This window comes from Lissotriton helveticus, chromosome 7 (genome assembly GCF_964261635.1).
Source record: "Lissotriton helveticus chromosome 7, aLisHel1.1, whole genome shotgun sequence".
In the NCBI taxonomy this organism is placed as follows: domain Eukaryota; kingdom Metazoa; phylum Chordata; class Amphibia; order Caudata; family Salamandridae; genus Lissotriton; species Lissotriton helveticus.
The window spans coordinates 383,250,907-383,271,370 of NC_136068.1; the positions used below are offsets into that span (position 1 = coordinate 383,250,907).

Genomic DNA, 20,464 nt, shown 5'->3' on the forward strand with positions numbered 1-20,464 from the left:
AATGCGGTAGGACAATCATTTTCATCAGGGCTATACGGTCAGCGAATAATAGAGGCAGTTTGACCGACCGACCAACCTGGTCCTCCAGTCGCGATATTGCAGTACCAAAATTTGTTTGAATGACCGTCTGTTGGTCCCTGTGCAACCATATCCCTAAATATTTGATCTCATCAGTACACCATGTCAAGGGGTATTCCATGTCAAACTTGCAGGTATTGTCAGTAAGTGTCAGTATGGTGGAATTGGACAAGTTGATCCCCAGACCGGAAAACCGTTCAAACTGAATATATTCACGAATAAGTTGAGCCAGCAAGCGCGCCGGTTCCCGCACATATAGAACCATGTCGTCAGCGTACATGGATATAGCGAGCGGGCGTTGAAAAAAAACGCAAGGCCGAGGTGGCAAGTCGCTGGCGCAGTATACATGCCAAGGGCCCCAGCACCACCGCAAACAACAACGGCGAGAGGGGACACCCCTGCCGCGTGCCGAGATGAATTGAAAACTTTGCCGACAGATGCCCATTAATTCTAACCCTAGCCTCAGGCTTCGTATACAACAATTTAATCCAGTTCATGAATGCAAACGGGACACCCATACGATGGAGGACCGCAATCATGTAAGACCAGAAGATGGAATCAAACGCTTTAGCAGCGTCGAGCAACACTGCCACAGCTGGTAATGGGGGCTTAAAGACATGCATCACCGCAAAGATGGTACGCAAATTATGAGAGGTGGAGCGGGTGGGAATAAAACCAGATTGGTCAGGGAGCACCATGGCCGGAAGGAGCAGCTGAAGACTGGTGGCCAAGTCCTTTGCAAGAATTTTTACATCCGTATTTATGATAGATAGGGGGCGATACGAGTCGCATTTATGAGGAGGCTTATCGGGTTTCAGAAGAGCAACCATCAGCACCTCGCGCAGGGTCGGCAGCAAACATTGGGCATTATATGCCTCCTCATAGAGTTGGAGCAGGTAAGGAGCCAGCTGGTCGATATACTCTTTATAAAATTCAGCCTGCAGGCCATCAGCGCCCGCAGCTTTCCCGTTAGGCAGTGCAACTATGGCACACCCAATGTGAGCTGGTGCCGCAGAAAGTCTTGTTGTCCCCGCGATAGCCACACCAATGCCACATCATCAAGATAGTGATCCAGTTCGGCAACGCTAGCTGTAGGCCGGTGGGCATACATCCCAGTGTAGTAGTCAGTAAACGCCCACAAAATGTGTGGAGTCGTAATAGGTGTCATTATCAACCGTGATTGAGTGAACGACCGGAGCCCTGCGGTGCGTGTCCATGATGCGGGCCGCAAGCGTCCTCCCCGGCCGGCCCCCCTCACCATAGTACCGAGCTGTATGATGACGGGAGAGATGTTTAACTTCTTGATCAGCCGTGTAATTATATTCTAAAATGTTCTCCTTGATATTTGCTAATATAGTAGGGTTGGGGCAGACGCTAAATTTACGCTCCAGGTCACTCAATTCCCGCTCTAGCTTAGTCATGGTGCGGCGTAAGGATTTCAAAACCCCAGCATGAAGGCCTATACATCTTCCCCGAATGGTCACCTTGAAGGCCTCCCACAGTGTTTCCATAGTTTGGACCGACCCAGTATTAAACGGGAAATAGTCAGTGATAGCCGCACGAATACCCTCAGTAAACACAGGGTCAAGGAGGGAGGAGGATTGTAAGCGACATTGAAAGGGAGGGGGAGTGCAGGAGGGAAGTGTCATGTCCGCAGCTACAGGGGAGAGGTCGGACAGTGTTCTGGGCAAGTGTCGTATCTGTGTCACCCAGGTGCAAATATTGTGCGTCCCCAGCCAGTAATCAATGCGCGCCCAGGATTGTCGCGCATATGAGTGGCATGTCCCTTCCCTGGCCTGTGGATGTCGCAATCTCCAGATATCGGTAAGACCCAGTGTACACATTCCATCATGCACCGCACTAGCAGCCCTATGGGGAGGAAGAACTGTCGCTGACTGTCTATCCATTGTGGGATCTAGCGCTACATTAAAATCACCGCCACAGATAATCGTTTCAGGGGAAAGACTATAAATTTTACACAACAGGGCCTCAAAAAAGGCAGGATCGTCCGTGTTCGGACCGTATACATTTACTATAGTTAAGCGCGTATTATACAGTTTTCCCTGCACAATTATATACCTGCCATCAGTGTCTTCATCGACATGTGTGGGCACAAATGGAACTTTTTTTTTTACCAGAATCATAATCCCCCGAGCATACGATGAATACGATGCAGCCAGCCTTATCCCAGCCCACCTTGTGGCAATATGCGAGACCGCCTGCCTCGTGAGGTACGTCTCCTGTAACAGGGCGATCTGCACGTGGTGCCTTTCCAGATAAGCCATTACTTGTCGCACCTTCTTAGTATTACTAAGCCCCCTGACGTTCCAGCTGATCCAAGAAATAGTATGCAGATTTATGTCAGCCATGCCATGTAAACTGGAAGATATCAATTACAACACATTGGTTTCCACATATGACATACCATTTAGTACACTCATGAGTGCATTCTGTACAGTGCCATTATACCGAAAAAGAAATCCCCAACCACCCCACCCTCCCACAGCGGTCTTTAAAACAAACCGCATACATCCCCAAGTGTTAACAGAACCCGAAACAGAACATGGGATTCCATAATGCATAGCAAGGTAGGATGAAGGAAATATAGAACCCCAATAAAGGCGCCAAAGTGGCATCAACAAAGAGCCAAAACTTTGTGGGGAACTCCCATTTTGTGGGTCGCCAGTGCCCTTGGCCCCCCGCACAGGCAGGGTGGGCCGAGCCAGAATGAAAGTGGATAACCCACTCACGGCTTTGTAGTTGATACTAGGTAAGTTCAATAACTATCTGACGATAGCTCATCCATGGAAGCACAGTACACTACGAAACAAATCATTGTATCCAGAAACTGTAAGGACAGTATACTTAGCATAGCATATGCGAAAACGAAAAACCGATCCATACAATGGACGCAATAGTTCAAGATATAAAGCCTAATAACAAAACTACATGCAGTGTGCCAGTAAGGAATATATACAATAAAGAGGTAAAAGCAGATTCAGAGCACTCTCACGTTATCATCCCTCAGAATCAGAATGTCCATCCTGCTCACGGCGTGATTCTTGGCGCTCCAGTCGTCGGCTATATTGCAGTGCGTCCTTCGGTGTTGTGAAAATGCGTGCCTTCCCGTCATGCTGTATCCGGAGACGGGCGGGATAGAGCACAGCGTAGGGGATTTGGAGAGATTGCAGTTTTTTCTTAACAGACTGAAATTCACGACGAGCTTGCTGCACTGCGACAGTAAAATCCGGGAACAGTTCTATTTTCATCCCTTGGTAGTCGAGCTTTCCTTTTTCCCTTGCCAGACGGAGCGCTGTGTCTCTGTCCCTATAATTAAGAAGCCTGGCGATGATAGGGCGCGGAGGCGCTCCCGGAATAGGTCTTGCAGCCAGGGAACGATGAGCGCGTTCAACTATAAACACTTTCAAAAGGTGTTCAGCACCTAGCAGAGTGGTGAGCAGCGTTTTGACGTATGTCTCCATGGGCCCGGTATTGGTGAATTCAGAAACACCAAGGATACGAAGGTTGTTCCTCCGTGACCGGGCTTCAATGTCCTCATTCTTGGCCTTGATTACCTCCAATACTTTCTCCATGGTAGAGCACGAGGCCCCCACCACGATCTTCCGTGGTCGAGATGCGCTTCTCCGCCTCTGCAATCGGAGCGCTGTGCTTTTCGAGTTTCGAGGCCATAGTGTCCATGCGGAGATTGATATTGTCGATCTTGGCATCAATAGTGTGCAGACTCTACTGCATGGTGAGCATTAAACGCTCCAACTTTGAGGCTGAGCCCTGTTCGGGATCCTGCTCCGAGTCCGAAGCAGCGGGTGTATGGGGCTTAGAACTTTTTTTCCTCAAAACGAAGCTTACTCTGCTGTTTGCCTGTGCGCCCCATAGCAACAATAGGGATAGCACTGTGTGAAGCCGTAAAGTGGTGTGAAGGACGCAAGCAGAGTCAATATGGAGTGCACTTACCAAGAACGACACTCAGAAACCGGGCTTGGATGAGGCACACGCTGGAGCCAGTGGCACTGGAGGGCAATCTAGGCGAGAGCATATAATTGTAGAGCACATTCAGAGCCAGAGCCCCACAAGAATCCAGGTGGTACACGGCCAGAAGGATCAAACACAGCCACAGACAGGAAGTCCCCACTCAGCTCGTATGCCGAGTAACCAGGGCCCAGGGCACAGTTAGAGATCACCGCCGGCAGTAATCCCAGACGACTGCAAGGCTATACACCTCCCCATCGTGCAATGTAGAAAGGCCAGCAAAGAAGCCTTAGCAGGAGATGCTGCTACAGAGGGGGTCAGGGGAGAAGACACTCGGCACTCACCGCTATCGGCCAGAGCCAGGCACAGGCACCGCAGTTCCTACCGGGCTGCTCACACTCTCAGCGGTCCCGGCACATGTCCAGGAGAAAGCAGGCCAGAGGTCCCCAGGCAGCACTCAAACCAGCAGGACGCCGAGCAGCGATCAGCACCTCCCCTCCAACGCTGCGCCGCAACCACCACAGGCGTCTCAGAGCTCCGGCGCAGGGAGAAGCGCCGGGGCAGTCGGGAGCATCTCGGTACTGCAGACAGGACACACAGCTTGCCGCAATCCAGGTAAGGCTCACAGCGCGACCGCCCGTCAACCAGGGGGATATGTAAACAGTCGCTAGTAACCTCCAACTCACCGCTAGCGCACAGGGCAGGCTCAGCGATTCAATGACTCCCCGACATGGCGTCCGCCATCTTCCATGTGACCCGAAACAGCATACCGTTATTGAAGAGCAGGCAGCAGGGGCCGACAGCCTCACACCCCCATCGCCCACCAGTGCTCTGGCACCCCACGCAGAGGTAGATTATGTCCAGCCGCTTGTCCCGAGGACAGATCACCTAACAGCCCGCCAACCGTGGGGCCGCCATTTTCCCTGCAATGCGGCGCAGAGGGGTAAAGTCGAGCACAGGGAGTCGGAGGACGCAGAAGTTGGAAATTTCGGCAACAAGACGCTCCGCAGCAGTGCTGGAGTGGATAGTTGTTGTTAGCCGTGGATCGGGCCAATATAGGCGGATAGATAGCTCGACCAGCAGAGCTACACTAAGGCACAGCCATCTTGCTCTGGGCTCGCTAGCGCCCCCCTCTGGGAATGTCTTTAGACCGTCCTGGGAACGGCTGGAGTTGGAACGCAGTTGGTGGCCTCCGGGACTCTGCGAGTTACTGCTGGGTGCCTGTCTTGCTGGTCTCGGACGGGCCCCTGTTGCCTTGTCTGTCTCCTTTTTCAGCTGCTTTCTGGTCATTGGGCCGCATTGCCGGCACGTCCTTCTCCATTTCCTTGGCCGCAACCTGTTATGAGCGATATGCTTGTCCCTCTGGCACCTCCTGCGTTTGCATTTCTTTGAGTCTGTGGTGGAGCCGACGTATTCGTGAGTAGCTCGCGGGGCCAACCGGCATCAGATACTGGTTGCTAGGATAAGTGCATTTCTGCTGCGGCCTCCCTGTGAGAGTGGAGGCTGCTCTGCCATTTTAAGTCTGTCTGGGCCCGCCTCTGTGCTTTGTGCGGCTGGAGCCTCTCCCCATGTGGTGTGGCCTACAGTGGCCTGATTGTCAGCTCTTTCCTTGCTTTCTTGGGTTGCAGCGTGGTGTTCTGTGGCCACGCCTCTGCATTCCGTTCATGCCACACGGCGGCTGACAGAGTTTTTGTATCTCCCGGTCACTGCATTCACGGGGCTGGTTAAAGGCGGTATTTTCTGCTTGCTAGGGAAAAATGTAATTAAGTAGGTTGTTTGTTCTGTCATTTACCTATGGTTCGGTATGGGATAGCATTTTCAGAAACCTAGACATTGCTCGCCTGATTCTTCGTCCACTTCCTCAGGGGGCAGTGTGAATTTGGCGCCTCTTTTGCAGAACTGTAAGGGGGGTGATTATGGACGGCTGAAGAAACTGATTTTGGAGACTTTGTCTGCTAAGTCTGCTAAAATATCTTCTAAAAAGGCGGCTGGTGTTCGTTCTGGAGGGAGGCATGACCTCTAATCGGATATTTCCAGCTCGGAGTCTTCGGATGGTTCTTACTTGGGTTCTGTGGACCCTATGGGAAAATGTATATCAACGGCTATGTTGCCGGACATTCTTCCCCATGTGAGTGATAACATGGGTTTCCCACATGAGATGGTTGCCAGCACGTCCAGGGACATGGTTTTGCCCCAGTTTCGGAAGTAGTCTACTGAGGCATTGCCCATTTATCCTTTCATGATGGACGTTCTTTTGAAGGAGTGGAAGGATCCCGACTGCATAACGATGCCTCGCTTCATCTCTAAGCTGTACCCCTTGCAGAACACAGTGGATACTATTGCAGAGTCTATTGTGGCCAGTCTGGTGGGGCATCCGTCCATGGCTGAAGATAATGTTCTTAAGGAGGGTGCAGAAAAAGATTGACACTTCTTTGAAGAAGGCTTATGCAGGATCCCATCTCGCCATCCTTTCTGGGGTGTATGGTCCATATGTGGCGAAGTGTTATTATTCAACTTCAAGTCCTTGTTCTCCACTAGGCAGGATGGTAGACATTGCCCTGAGTTGATGGGACCCACGGAAAGTCAGGCTGAGTTCCTCTCTGACATTGCGTTTGACTCTGTTCGTGCTTCTGCTCTGTCCTGAGGTGCGTCTATTGCTGCCCGACGTAACTTACCTCTATAGGGTTGAAACACGGATGCTGATCAATGGTTCATGGCTTTGCGATTGCCGTTTACTGGTCCTTGTCATTTTGGTAAAGACTTTGAGGAGAAGTTGCACAGGGTGTTCAAGGAACGGAAGCATTCCTTTTCTTTTGTCGTCAGCAGCAGCATAAGGAGGCATTCTTTTCCTCGGCAAAGTCTTTTCAGGTGTCTTTTCATCAGCAGAGGAATTTTTTTAGGAACCAGAAGGGCCCTAGGAGGGGTTTTCAGGGGAAATTTCAGAAGAAGCCTCCTCCTGATGTGGGTCCTGGGAATCAGCGTTTCATACAATGCCGCATTGCAAGGCGGTCCTCCTGGAGTTCTGCCAGAGGTTGGTGGGAGGCTGCACCATTTCCTGTTGTTGTGGCGTCTCAAGACGAGGGACCAATGGATACTGAATGTCCTGGACCGGGATTACCAGATTGAGTTCCTGTCCCCCTCCCCGCGTCTGGCAGGGTGGGGGCTATGATTCCGTAAGAGGTGTTGCGGCAGTGGCGGGCCCTGTTGGAGGGGGTTCAGCTGTTTCAGAAGAAGGCAATTGTTACTGTTCCTCGGTCGGAGTGGGGTCAGGGCAATTATTTGGTCATCTTTCTGGTGCCAAAGGTCCCAGGAGACTTCCGGATCGTGATCAGCCTTCAGCCCCTGAACAGGTCTGCCAGAAGATAACCTTCAAGATGGAGACCCTGCAGTGTGATCCAGTTGAACCAGGTCGGCTGGGTGATGTCTTCAGAATGCGTATCTGCATGTGCCTGTGGATTAGGGTTACTGAGGTTTTACCTGGGGGTGTTGTCATTGGCAGTTTTGTGAACTCCCTTTTGGCCTGCGTTCCTTGCCCAGTCTTTACCACGGTGGTGGCTCCCCTTGTGGCTCACCATCTACTGGGGGTGTCTGTTTCCCTACCCGAACGACTGGCTTCTAAAGGCTCCCTCTGCCATGTCGATGTTTCAGCATCTGGATTTGACCATTCGTACTCTAGTGGCCATGGCTTTCTCCAGAATTTTCAGAAATGCCATCTTCATCCTGCCACCAGGCTGTCCTTTAAAGGGGCAGACTTCAACTCTGTTCTGGGCAAAGTGTTCCTGCCTCCCTCCAGGATCCTACGCCTGCAGTCGTTATTGGGGGCTCTGTTGTCTCGGACTTCAGCTTCCCTGCTTCATTGGATGGAGGTGCAGAGGCATATGGCAGCCTCCATGATCACGGTTCCGGGGGCAGGTTGCATCTTCACCCCCTTGATGTGGCATCTGCACCACTTTGTTCATTTCGCTGTTCAGGATTTCTCCTTGAAAGTTCCTGTGTGACCGGATGTGGTGAGCAACCTAAAGTGGTGGATGGCCTCTCCCAATCTCTCCCACGGCATGTGGTTGCATCCATCTCCGCCGGTGGTGGTGGTGGTGCTGATGACGGATGCCAGTGCGTGGGGTTGGGGTGCAACTCTGAGTCAGTGAACTGTGCAGGCTCATTGGCAGGGATCGGAGTCCAACTGAAAGTAATGGTCTGCTGTGGAAAGGGCCCTTCAATACTTTCAAGGTCCTCTGTTGGGTTGCAATGTCTGGTGAGGTCCGACAACACTGTGACTTATGTGAATCATCAGGGCAGTACTCACAGTCAGTCATTTAATCTTGTGGCCTGTTCTATTGCAAGTTGGGCGGAGCTTCTGCTCCAGTCCATCTCAGCTCAGCACATTGAGGGCTCGGACAACGTGGTAGCATATGCCCAGAGTTGCAGGTTTCCATCCTCTCTGACGTTGTGCCTGTCTCCCAGAGTGTTCAGTTTGATTTGCCGGAGGTTCAGGACCCCCAAGATGGACATGTTTGCTTCCGGGACCTATGCTACCCTGCCCCTCTTTTGTTCCCGGATTCGGGGCATGGGGTGTGAAGTCCTTGTCTCTCACGTGGCCTCCATTGGTTGCTGTATGCCTGCTCTCCATTTCCCCTCATTCCTGTTGAAAGTCCAGAGAGTGGGGGCTCAGGTGGTGGCTGTGTTGCCTCACTGGCCCGGAGGTCTTGGTTCCCATTGTTGTTGACTCTGGCGGTGGGTCCTCCTTGGATCTTGCTGTGGTGCCGGTCTCCTCTGGTGGGATGCGGGGGGTGCGGTCCGCACTGGGTGACACCATGATATGGGGGTCACACCAATCTGGTTTATGCGCACAGCTCTAGAGCCTCGCCTCTGCTCTGCTTTAATTATAATAAGGAGAAACAAATATTGCAGTGCACGCCAGCACCACACACGCACCACCTACCACCATAGTGGTGATGGTGCGATGCGCGGCGGCGGCGGCCCCAGTTTGTGGGTCCCAGGACGTCAATCTTCTAGCGCTACCAATGACGGCCCGGGCCAGCCCCCGCGCTGTTCTCCTCTGACGTGCGTCACCACCACGAGCTTAAACAGAGACGGTCTCGGTAGGGGAGGAGTGCTGCTGGGCGATTTGCAGAAGCAGAACCCGCATGGTAGGGGCCCAGCCACCACCACAGTGAAGTCTGAAAAGGTAAGATATTTATTGTAATCCAGTCAGGCTGCTCGTAGTACCCGGAAGACCACACACACTGCAGTTACGGTTCATGTAACATTACAGCGATTCACCTGGAGTCAGCTTGGATGCCCTGGCTGGGAAGAGATGCAAGCACGAGGGCTGCTGTCGGACAAAGGCAATGTCACCCACTCACGAGTACCCCTGCATCCACCCACTCACAAGTACCCCTGCATCACATGTGCTGATAGATACTGAGAAAGGTCAGGGCGGTTGCACCACTGTGCCATGCACCTCGTTATTAAACTACCCACTGTAAAAACGTAATGAAACGTATGCCTTTTAAACGTAAACACCGCCTACCTAAGGGGTTTATGGCGTGCGTAACCACATGCATATATGGGGTTTCCAGCAAATTTCATTTTCAAGTCAGTTCCTTTACTTTTGCTGGACCTATTAAAATGAGCGTTGACAAAGTCAGCAAGTCTGATTAGAACTAGCTAACGTATGTAAACAGAGGAATGCATAAACAAACACAGACAATGTATGCGGTCTCTCAGTGGAGCATGCTTCTTTTTAGGTCCCCTCAGACTGGACATTTTTTATGCTGTTTTTTATAGCGCAAAACCGTCCCAAGAACATTAGTGCACTTAACAACAAAACCATACTACTTACACATTTTTTCATTGTTAAGCAGCGAAAGATTAAGTGATTTGGTCACAAAAACAGGCTGCTAAGCCTAGACAAGGATTTAACCACTGCTCCCTAGGTCAGCAGCTCAGTTCCACTAGGTATTCACCCAACACCATTATGTGGCAAGGTACTTGCACTGTAAACTGAGGAACAAAAAAAAGCAGTACCAGATGTTTAGGACAAAAAATCCAGGGCACAGACAAAAACACAAACAGAAAGTGACAGGTTACACATAGGCACCGCACAAATAGTCTGTTGCCATTTGTGTTCACCTACCTGTGGTTGCATGCCTTAGCAGCAAAGCATTTCCCAAACTGTGGCTCAGGACCCACTGGAGGGTCTAGCTTACTTTTGGTGGGTCTTGAAAGTAAGTCTGAGCAATAAACCAAGATGCTTGTACATTCTTTATTTATCTTGTCACATTTCATATGCTTCAAAGATAGAGGACCTGACCTGACATATGACTTCTGACAAATTGCTGCTTATATTTTTTCAACGTGGAGGATTGGTATTTACAAACTTCTCTCACTTTGTGGTCAGAGAAAGTAAAGTGAATTATATGACAATCTTGCCAGGCACAGGGAGTGCGAAAGGGAAGGCTGTCATTTTTTGTAACCCACAACAAAATGTAGATACCTGTAAATTAAATGTACACATTCACCTGTGAGAAAACCAAGCACAAAGTCCATTTAGTTCTGAAGAGTTATGGAAACACAGATTTGAATAGGGTTCAATCAGAACACTCAACTTATTGATGCACAAATGACGGATGGTCACAGAAACCCAAGCTCCACACATCATCATTTGTCACCAATACAGTTTTAACAGTAAAACTGAATGTCTGTGCAAATTTAGTGGCCATTTTAATGGACAAACTAAAATGACACCCAAAGAAAACAAACAATAAGAATGGGTTTTGTGACATCACACTGCGTGCAGTGGGCACAGTGTGATTTGGTGACATAAGTCCACAACAAGGAAACATTTTCTGAGATGAGTCGGTGTGCATTGGGACGTTCAGCTTTAGAACATGACGAATGCCAAGCATATAATGCTGCATGTCTGCACATGCCTCCACAATAAAGTAACATGTTATTGAGCAGACATTGCCTCTGGGAGTTTTTTGGTGCCCCAAGGTAAGACCTTCCTGCTGATGACCTAAACAACATGAAGAAAAAACCTTCAGCAGTAGGCACAAAGTTATTTATATGGCACAATACATACCTGTGGGCCCTGCTTCCTACTCCTCGGTACTCACTGTGGTTCATGGGGTTATCCTCAGGTGATGCCACCAGGTGCAGGTAGGCGGTCCAAAACCCTAGGATCAGCAGGCCTAGCGCCACAACCGTTCGAAAGCGTCTTCAGGGGCAGCAGCTGTGGGATGCCGCTCCACCACATCCTGGGGGCATCGTGGGGACGCATCTGCTGCCCCCGTCGCCGCGTAGGCCCAAATCTGTAGGGCCTGCACTGCTCCGGGCCCTTGACGCCTCCAAGGCCTCCACGAGCTGTGCTCCTGGCCCTGTACAGACAGCAATAATCCAGGATCCAGGTCCCACGCTTCTCTTCCAGTCCACCACGCTGGCTGCCGGCGACACTCAGGCTCCGCAGCTTTGGTCCCCTCTGCTCCTGACCATGCTGAGAATCCACACAATTCCCCACCGCACCCCTGGCCAGGCCTCACACAGGTGCAATGTCCTCCGGCCACAGTGCTCAAAGACAGCTTTTCTGTGTGGGCCTGTGACTTTGTGGGCACCAAACCCTCCACCAGTGGTGCGCCTGGCCACACGTAAATGTAAATGTGGGTGTACTTGTAAAGCGCACTACGACTCCAAGGAGTATCTAGGCGCTGAAGACCGCTCGGGAACCCGTCCTGGTTTTCCCTGTGAGATGGTCCCTTTCTGGGTATCTCCAGGGTGAAACCAGGCATCCCCGGCGTCTGTGGGGGGCCGTTGTAGAGATGAGGCAAGCTTAATGCCCAGAGTTGCCAAGTGTGTTCCCTGGTTAGAGTAGGCACCGAGGCAAGAATTATCGAGTCCGTTTTGACCCTGGTCCACGACCCTGCCGTGTCGGGAATTGAACCCTGGTCCCGGGCCGTTCTCTGCTTACGGGTCTGCCGCCTCTAACCAGTGAGCCACACCACTCCACGTGGACTTCAGACCCTGCAGCAGCCACACGTCGGGCCCTTGATGGGTCCTACACTCTACCAGCCTTGCTTCTGGGCGCATGTGGGCTCCGCACCGTACGTCAGCAGTGCTCCTCGCCCTTTGTGGGCTCGAAGCCTTCAACCAGCCACTGTGTTCCTGTGTTCCTACAGCCACTGTGCTCCTGTGTCCCTACAGCCACTGTGGACGGTACTCCTGTGTCCCTACAGCCACTGTGCACCTCTGTCCCTAGAGCCATTGTACTCCTGTGTCCCTACAGCCACTGTGGACTGTGCTCCTGTGTCCGTACAGCCACTGTGCTCCCATGTCGCTACAGCCACTGTGCTCCTGTGTCACTACAGCCACTGTGCTCCTGTGTCTGTACAGCCACTGTGCTCCTGTGTCGCTACAGCCACTGTGCTCCTGTGTCGCTACAGCCACTGTGCTCCTGTGTCGCTACAGCCACTGTGCTCCTGTGTCGCTATAGCCACTGTGCTCCTGTGACCCTACAGCCACTGTACTCCTGTGTCGCTACAGCCACTGTGCTCCTGTGTCCCTACAACCACTGTGCTCCTGTCTCCCTACAGCCACTGTGCTCCTGTGTCCCGACAGCCAGCCGTGCTCCAGTGTCCCTCCAGCCGCTGTGTCCACTGGCGGACTCGGAGCGGAGGAGGTCCATGCGGTAAGTCGTGAGGGGGTGACACCATGGGTTACTCGCACCGGGTGACACCAACACTAGTGACGCCACTGCTCTGAAGTATCCCACTGAGGACCTGCTGGTCCTTCTCACCAAAGTGATCTGGAGGTTGAACGGCGGTCACTTGGTGGCCAGGGTTTGCCTGACCACATTATTTCTGAGATGGAGGCCTCGCGTCGGAGGTCCACTTTGTCTTCTTATACTAAGCATTAGTCTTCTCTCGACACCTGGTGTTCTGGTCATGGTCTGTCCTCTACTTCATGTTCTGTCTGAGATTCTGCAGTACTTGTTAGACAGGTTCCCTTAGGGTTTCGCTCTACATTGAAGAACTAGTGGGCGCCTGTCCGGGATCCGGATTCTTTGTCCTCTTCGGATGGACTGTTGGTGTCCCAGTTGTTCCAGAGCTTTCCCCTCTCCTCACCCATTGACCATTGTTCGGTGCCTGCCTGGGATCTTTCTCTGGTCCTGCGTGCTCTGCTGTACTTTCCTTTTGAGCCTTTGTTGTCTGTTTATGTCAAGTTCTTGTCTTTTAATGTGGCTTTCCTGGTGGCCATCACCTCGGCTCAGAGGTTGGGGGAGCTTTCTGCTTTACGCTGTTCTCCACCTTATTTGAGATTTGTGGAGGATGTTGTGATTTTGCTTTTGGATCCTGGCTTTCTGACTGAAATACGATCTAAATGTTATGCTTCACAGGATATGGTGTTGCCGTTGCCTTCTTTCTACCCTTCCCCTTCTTCTCCTTAAGATTATTTGCTGCACTCTTGATGCGGAGCGTACTTTGACCGTGTATGTGGACAAGTCGGCTGCTTTTAGCTAGTCTAACAGTCTGTTTGTGAATTTTGGACTGGCTGGCCGTGGGAAGGCTGCCTCTCTGCTTCCCATGGGTCGTTAGATTAAGTCACTATTTCCTTGGCTTATCAGGGCTCTGGTTTGCTGTTTCCTTTAGGTATGCAGGCCCGGGCCAAGAGGGGTGCCTCTGCTTCCTGGGCTGCCATTCATGGGGTTTCTTTGGATGAGAGGTGTCATGCTGGCACTTGGGCTTCTGAATCTATCTTTATAAAGTATTACAGGTTGAATTGCACTCTGGATGACCGTTTGAATTCGGGTGTGGTGTTTTGTGTGCTGTGGAGCCTGTTGCTTCTTGATGATTCTTTTATGCCATTAAAGAGGTCACTGTGGTGTGATTCTCTCCTGTGTGCTGTCTGGTTTATTTTCTGCCAGTGTGCCAAAGGCCTTCACTTTGTGGGGGTTGCTTTGGTATGCCTCATGTGTGATGACTGTGTTGAGGACAAGGGACATAGAGGTAATGTCCTGATTACTTACCGGTAATCCTCAGTACTCTTAGTCCTACTCCTCCTCGACCAAGTCATATTTACCACCCACCTTCCCTGTGTCAGGCATTTGTTGTGCTTGGTCTGTCATGAAGTGCTTGGTGCTGGCTATGGTGTTATTGCCTCTGGCAGGAGGGTCGGTAGAGCCATCAAGCGTTACCTGCTTTATTTCCTGTCAGTGGAATATACATCATATGTGATGACTGAGTCGAGGACAAGTAGGACTGGGAGTAATGAGAATTACCAGTAAGTAATCAGCGCAATAGGCCAACATGGCAAGATCAATAGACTTTGCCAATGCTGCTTCTTCTCTGTATCCAGGCACCTTTACTTGCAATCTCAGAAGCCCCTTCTCTTCGACGAGGGACACTTGTACAAGGGTTCGGTCCAGAGGCCTCAGATTGTCTGCATGGACAAGTTTAATTAATTAGAGAAGGAAACTAAGTGTTAAATTATCTAAAGGGGTATCTGTACCTTCTGACTTGATGAAGGAGCTAGCACCATGATTATTCGATTCTAGTCTTGGCTTCATTACACACTCTTTACCCAACTTGATGAAAAGTGATTTTTAGTCATTTTTGTGACCAACTAGTGAAATTTAAATTGCTTTCTCGGTCAGCAGCCCTGCAACTGAGCAAAGCTAACAAAAGCAATTCTAATGTTTCACAGCACTTATTTCCATCTCACTTCAATTTCCATCTCACTTCAACCCTAACTGAGATTTTACATCTAATAATGGTAAATGCACAACCAGGATTATTGTGTAATCTTTATACTCTTAACTGGTATCCCAACTTCGCAAGGTATGATTTACCAAGACAGTAATTCCAGAAACTAGAATAAGGCCTTTTATAGATGCCACATAGATAAGTTAGCTTTGTTCGTTTGTACAAAGCCTTTTTTATCGCTTAGTAATAAACATCTGTTGGCAGACCAATGGTTTCCATTATATAACATATACTTAAACTGGACTTTGGGACAGTCCTTTGCTCAAGATTGGTCTCAGATAATAGAAATGACATTTAGAATTAATTTAAAAAGGAGGTGGGGGGTTTGGAGGGTCTCGTTCTTCTCAAAAAGAAATAATGTATTTTATATATATATATATATATATATATATTAGTGTAGGAGGTTAACTTACCTTAACTATACTTACCTTGTGTGGTAAAAGGCATGTGTGGCAAAGGAATGTGTGTCCACCTCAATAAGCCAGTGCAATATACAGTGCTCAAGGTTCCCCTAACCAAGTCTCATTCAAGAACAAAAAAATAATGGTATAGTTAAGAATCAGATTTCAAATTATGCAACAGCTTGGGAAAATATCTAGTATTGATAAGAGCAGCGTGTACAAAGCAATAATTTTTCAATAGTTGAACAAGGAAGGTGGCTAATGAAGAAAAAAATGTACCCTTGATTTCCTTAGGAAAAAAAGCTTCTTTAAAAAGTTTATTTATTACCAATGGTCTTATCGCCTTGGTTCCTCCCAAGTGTTTTCCAGCCTTGCCAAGCAAAGCAACGTGTAGCAAGGGGTTTGGATGGGTTCCAGTCGCGGACAGGTGGAAACAAGCCAACTGTGCGCCCACTCCGTGGCTGCACAATAATAGCTTGTATGTATGCCCCCACAGGCCAACATACGCTCAGTCGGGTCAGGAAGACTAGCACTTAATGTGTGAGGGGTCCAAAGTCTAAAACAGTGCTAGTTGAAGGATCAAAACAGAATGACAAAAAATTGGTGGACAGCCACCCCTTACATCCACCACGAAAATAAATACAAATCACTTTAAACGCAGCCCACGAGATCCACTAACAAAGGGATTTAGGTAGAAAAAAACGTTATCACTCAGGAATAGCAAACACTATTTAGTTTGAACATATAACTAAAACAGAGATAAAATAACGTTATACGGCACAGATTAAACAGCATTGTCCTATAAAACAACATTACCATCTTTGCAATTTTCCCCAACAAAACGTATTTAAAAAAAAAAGGGAAAGGCTGAGACCGAATGCGGGACTAGACAATAACAAAAAAACAATGTCTTGCAATACAAGATTAAATTAATTTAATATGCCCAATTGGACTCATGTTCCATCCTGCAACTTGGAGCTCATTATGAGAAGTTATCTGTGTTTTCACTGTCTGAGTGGTGGAATCAATACTTTTTTTTTAGAATATATAGCTCTACATCACAGTGTGATATTCCAATATTATGCACGTGTCTCACTTGGAAGCACTTTAAAATTAAATTAAAAGATCCGAGTTACTGGGCTTTATTATTTAAGAATGAATTATTATTTAAAGGTTGAAGTTTTAACTTCCTGATAAAATTGCTTTGTATAAATGAAACCCCGACCCCCAACTCCCCCAGCAAGAATCACTTTAGGGATCTTAAAAGTTGTCCAGAAAAGGGGTTCCTGCGTGTACTAGTAAAATGAAACATAATGCGCATAGAGCTGGTGACGAGCTATATTTTAAATTCCATTAAAAGCATACAATAATCCATTTGACAACAACCACAGCTTAGAGGTTTGAGGTAACCCGCAGACCCGAGAGGGCGCTGCATTGGAGGAGGGCCAAGGCCAAGTTTATCTATGTAATGCAATTCGGCCATTTTTTCTTAATAATTTACCTAATGCGACTATTGTTTGCAGAACATATATGAAAGCGCACCAGTTTCACGCAAAAATAGTGGTTTATTTAAATCATTTCATACTGCTTTGTGTCTTTATCCACTTTCCGAAATCGTTTAGGTAATTTTGCTTGCCTCTATAAGATGTTTCTTAAAACTCGAGCACTTCAAACTATTTAAAAAAAAAAAAACACAGGTGTACCAACCATCTAGTACTCGATTTTTTTCAATCAGAATTCAAGTGGTTTCACATACAGTAGGAATAAGCAACCGAGACCAATGTGCTCTGTGATACTTGTAATCTTACATTTTGAATAACGAAGTAAAACTACATGCACTGGCTTGTACCATTTGTTCTCTTCACTCCCCACATGGAACACGTCGAGAGTTGCCCTTCTCCTGGTATTCTTTGGTTCTATGCGCTAAAGAGAGTTGAAGCCCGTCCATTCCTCACCACGAGTAGATAAATTCCTGTCTGAACATATCCCTGAGCTCCAAGGAGCAGTAAATTAAATTAACTTTTTACCTTTCCCGGCCGGCGACGGGTCTCGAAACCAGGCTCGCAGTGGGAAACTCGACTCAGCGACCCCTTGTGGTTGAGCCCTTCAAGGGTCACTGGGTGCTCAAGACTGGCTCTTTCTGCCCGTGGTCTCGCGAGCACATTGCCTCCCGGCAGCAGCTTGGTCTGGGCGCGGCACCCGGCAGCTGGTGGATGCGGAGCGCCTTGCGTGTATCCCGGGAGCTCCTCGCCCTGCCCCGCTCGCAGGAGGCGCTCAGAGGAAGCGGCAGCGCTTCAAGCGCGCAACGTCTCGCGGGACAAACAGAGCTGCGCACTCCTTACCTACGCTCAGAAGTCTGCATCCAAATGCTGTGGAGCCTGGCCGTCCTGCGAGAGCCTGTCCGAAAGAGCCGGGTGGGGCGCCCTGCACAGGATTAGAAAACCGCTAGGCTGTGTGCATCAAGCAAAGAGGACGGTGCCGCTTCTGGGCAGCTTTTTTTTTCAAACATCCTGTATGTAAAGGGAAAAAAACAGAACAGGAAACATCAGCCAGCGCGATGCCAGCCATGCTGCAATCACAGGGCCTGCACCTGGAGAGAGCTTCGCTGACAGAGCTAGAAAGGCGACCGACCCTGTGACTCAGGGGCCCTCCTGCCCCCCTCTTTCCCCCAGGCGGGGTTAGGGATCTCAAGCTGACACGTTAGAAACGAGTAATCTTTATTTTTTGTTTGCTGATTTATATAGCGAACTCGAACCGATGGTATTGTACAGGGTACAAGTCCTTAAAAAAAGAAGTGGGGGACGCTGACGTCACGACAAAAAGTGACGTCACGAAAGGTGACTTGTACCATCAGACTCATTGCCTCCACTCGCTCACCCCTTAGATGCGATTGCATCAGAGAAGCCAGTGCGTAAGCAGCATTCTGGATGAGCTCCGATCTCGCCCCAGAGAGGCCAAATAGTGAATGTGTGGCTCCATTTGCTCCTGTTATCCAGCTCTCGGTAAAATAAGTGGGGGGATGCCATCCACCCGCGTGGTACCCCGACTCGAGCCCTGGTATTGTACCGCTTCTAAATGAGCACCAGTTCAGTTACAAAAGGACACATTTATTTTTGGTAGGCACGGAGAGATTAAGTGATTTGCCTAGAACCACAGGATGGCGAGCCAGACCCAGAGGCTTGAACCTGGTTCTTCAGCTTCCAAGTTGGCAGCTCTGGTACTAAGGCCATGGCTCGCTTTATGGCCGTTCTTTACACAATAGTTGTAGTTTTGGTTAACCTTATTAATACAGGGGTACAATTTTGAGGTACCACAGGAAAAAAAGAAAAAAACAGCAGGTTAGGAGAGCTGCTCAAGCCTCCATTAAACAAAGTGGGATCTCTGCATGGGGTATACCCAAATCGTCTGTCAATGCTGAAACCTTTCCCTTGGAGGTGGGAAGATGTGGGGGTCGTCTTGTTAGGTTTCACTTAGACAGCGCATGCGCGGTTTCTTTGAGACATGTGGTTTACTGTTAGTGGGCTTGGACCCCCTCCCATTACTTAGAATTGGTGGGCTTCAAAACCACTCTTGAGTGCTTGCTTCCTGCTGTTCATGTCTGTGGTCTGCACTTCCCCTGCATGCAATCCTCGCCTAAAGCATGGCCCAAGTACTTGAGTCATTCCACTGCTTGCACTTTTTCGAGTTATTTTTATCTTTTTTGTTGCGCCAGTCTTCAGAGTGCATCTTTTGTAGCTGGCTTTGTCATCTGCAAGTTACCACCCTGCCATTGCCTGTGCCCGCTGGTTTATTTAGCTTTCCCCACTGTTTGCAACTGCATCTTGGCCACATCTTTTACTGTGTTTTTTTAACCAATTTTCAATTGTCTGAGTTAATGTGTTTAACTTGTGACTGGGGGGGACCATGCATGTATGTGTTAGTTTGTTTATTAACTGAAGCACAACTCATCTCCTTTGAGGAACTGCTTGCCTGTTATAGAGTCAGCCTGTTGCATTCCGTTTCCTTTGTGATAAGAAAATGTGGTTCCAGCACTCTCTTGAGCAAACAGTTATGGCAACGCCAGACTTTTACTTTTATGGGTTCCCTAGCGTCTAAAGCCATACAGGTGATCAGGTGTCAGCGGTGAGGTCTCTGAACAGCTGACTCCCCTCCTGAGAAAGCTTGAGTTGTCCTTTTGGTGGTATCCACACCAACGCACTTCAATTATTTACAGCTTGTTCACTTAACATCAGTTGCCACCCAAATCTTTTCTTTTGCGCCAGGCTCCTGACAAGTCAGAGCGATACCCCGGCTAGTCTCCACAGTAGCTTTGGATTTAAAATGTCCCTTGAGGGTTTAAGGAATGCAGTTGTGATCTCAGGCCCCACTGTACGGACTCCCAGTGACCTGAGGAATTCCCTTTTGGATACAAAATCCACTATTTCGAGGCCTTTGTAGTTGTATCAAGCTTTAGGATCGCCCTGTAACTCCGCCAAGTCTCGAGGATGGCACCTCGCGATAACCAAGGCCCTTCCACCTGTGCTGCCTCCTTCCTTTCTACTAGGTAGCCGCAGCCACCTTCAAGGCTTCCCCACTATTGAGCAGGAAAATAAATGTCTTCCCAACACCAGATAAATGAACCCTATGCGGTGCCCAGTTTTTACTCAGCTGTCTATTCAGGGACTTTTGTGTAATGAAGCCCAAACCAGATTCTGTGTCACGACCGGAGGCGAGGATTATGCTTTAACTCTCTTTGCTTTTATTATAGCAGCCTTTAATAACATTTTCTTTTTTTTCTGAAAAAAAGAAGCGAAGAAACCACATTTAACCCCCCCCCCCCCCCAAAAACCATTTAAACTAAAAGTCCCAGGAGTCTTTGGGAGAAGGCTCCCATTACGACCAATAGCAACATGCTTGTAGTCCACAGGGGCTGCCAATCCAGGACCCCAATTCTGTACATAGTCCTTCTTCGCCTTTGTTCACCCTCTTTCTTCGCTGCTCGCAGCCCGAAGATAAGTCATAATCATAATCTTTATTCGATCTCTTTTTATAACATCATAAAAGAATCATTTCATCGAATACATTTTACTATAAAAAGACAGTAAAAACATTTTAAAATCTTTTAAGATTATTGCAAGTTTCAACCCTTGGGGCCTGCACAAAGTGATACTGTTTAAAACCATATAAACGACTAACACAATCTTCATAAAATGTTTAACTTTTTAAGTACACCTCTCTATTGGAAATCCAAGTATTGCAATT

The 20,464-nt window shown here is 48.9% G+C and overlaps 1 protein-coding gene across 2 annotated transcripts in view; it reads right to left on the minus strand.

The window, feature by feature from the left end:
• The window catches only part of LOC144768497 (CMP-N-acetylneuraminate-beta-galactosamide-alpha-2,3-sialyltransferase 2-like), a 496,260-nt gene extending 478,558 nt beyond the window's left edge, over positions 1 to 17,702 (minus strand). Inside the window, exon 1 of one of the 2 annotated variants that reach the window (XM_078652207.1) lies at positions 17,566 to 17,702. The gene's annotated coding sequence lies outside the window, so the exon portion shown is untranslated. Of the gene's footprint in view, positions 1 to 17,250 lie in introns of both variants that reach the window. The other variant, XM_078652208.1, reaches the window with a different exon arrangement.
• Between the last annotated feature and the right edge of the window lie 2,762 nt (positions 17,703 to 20,464).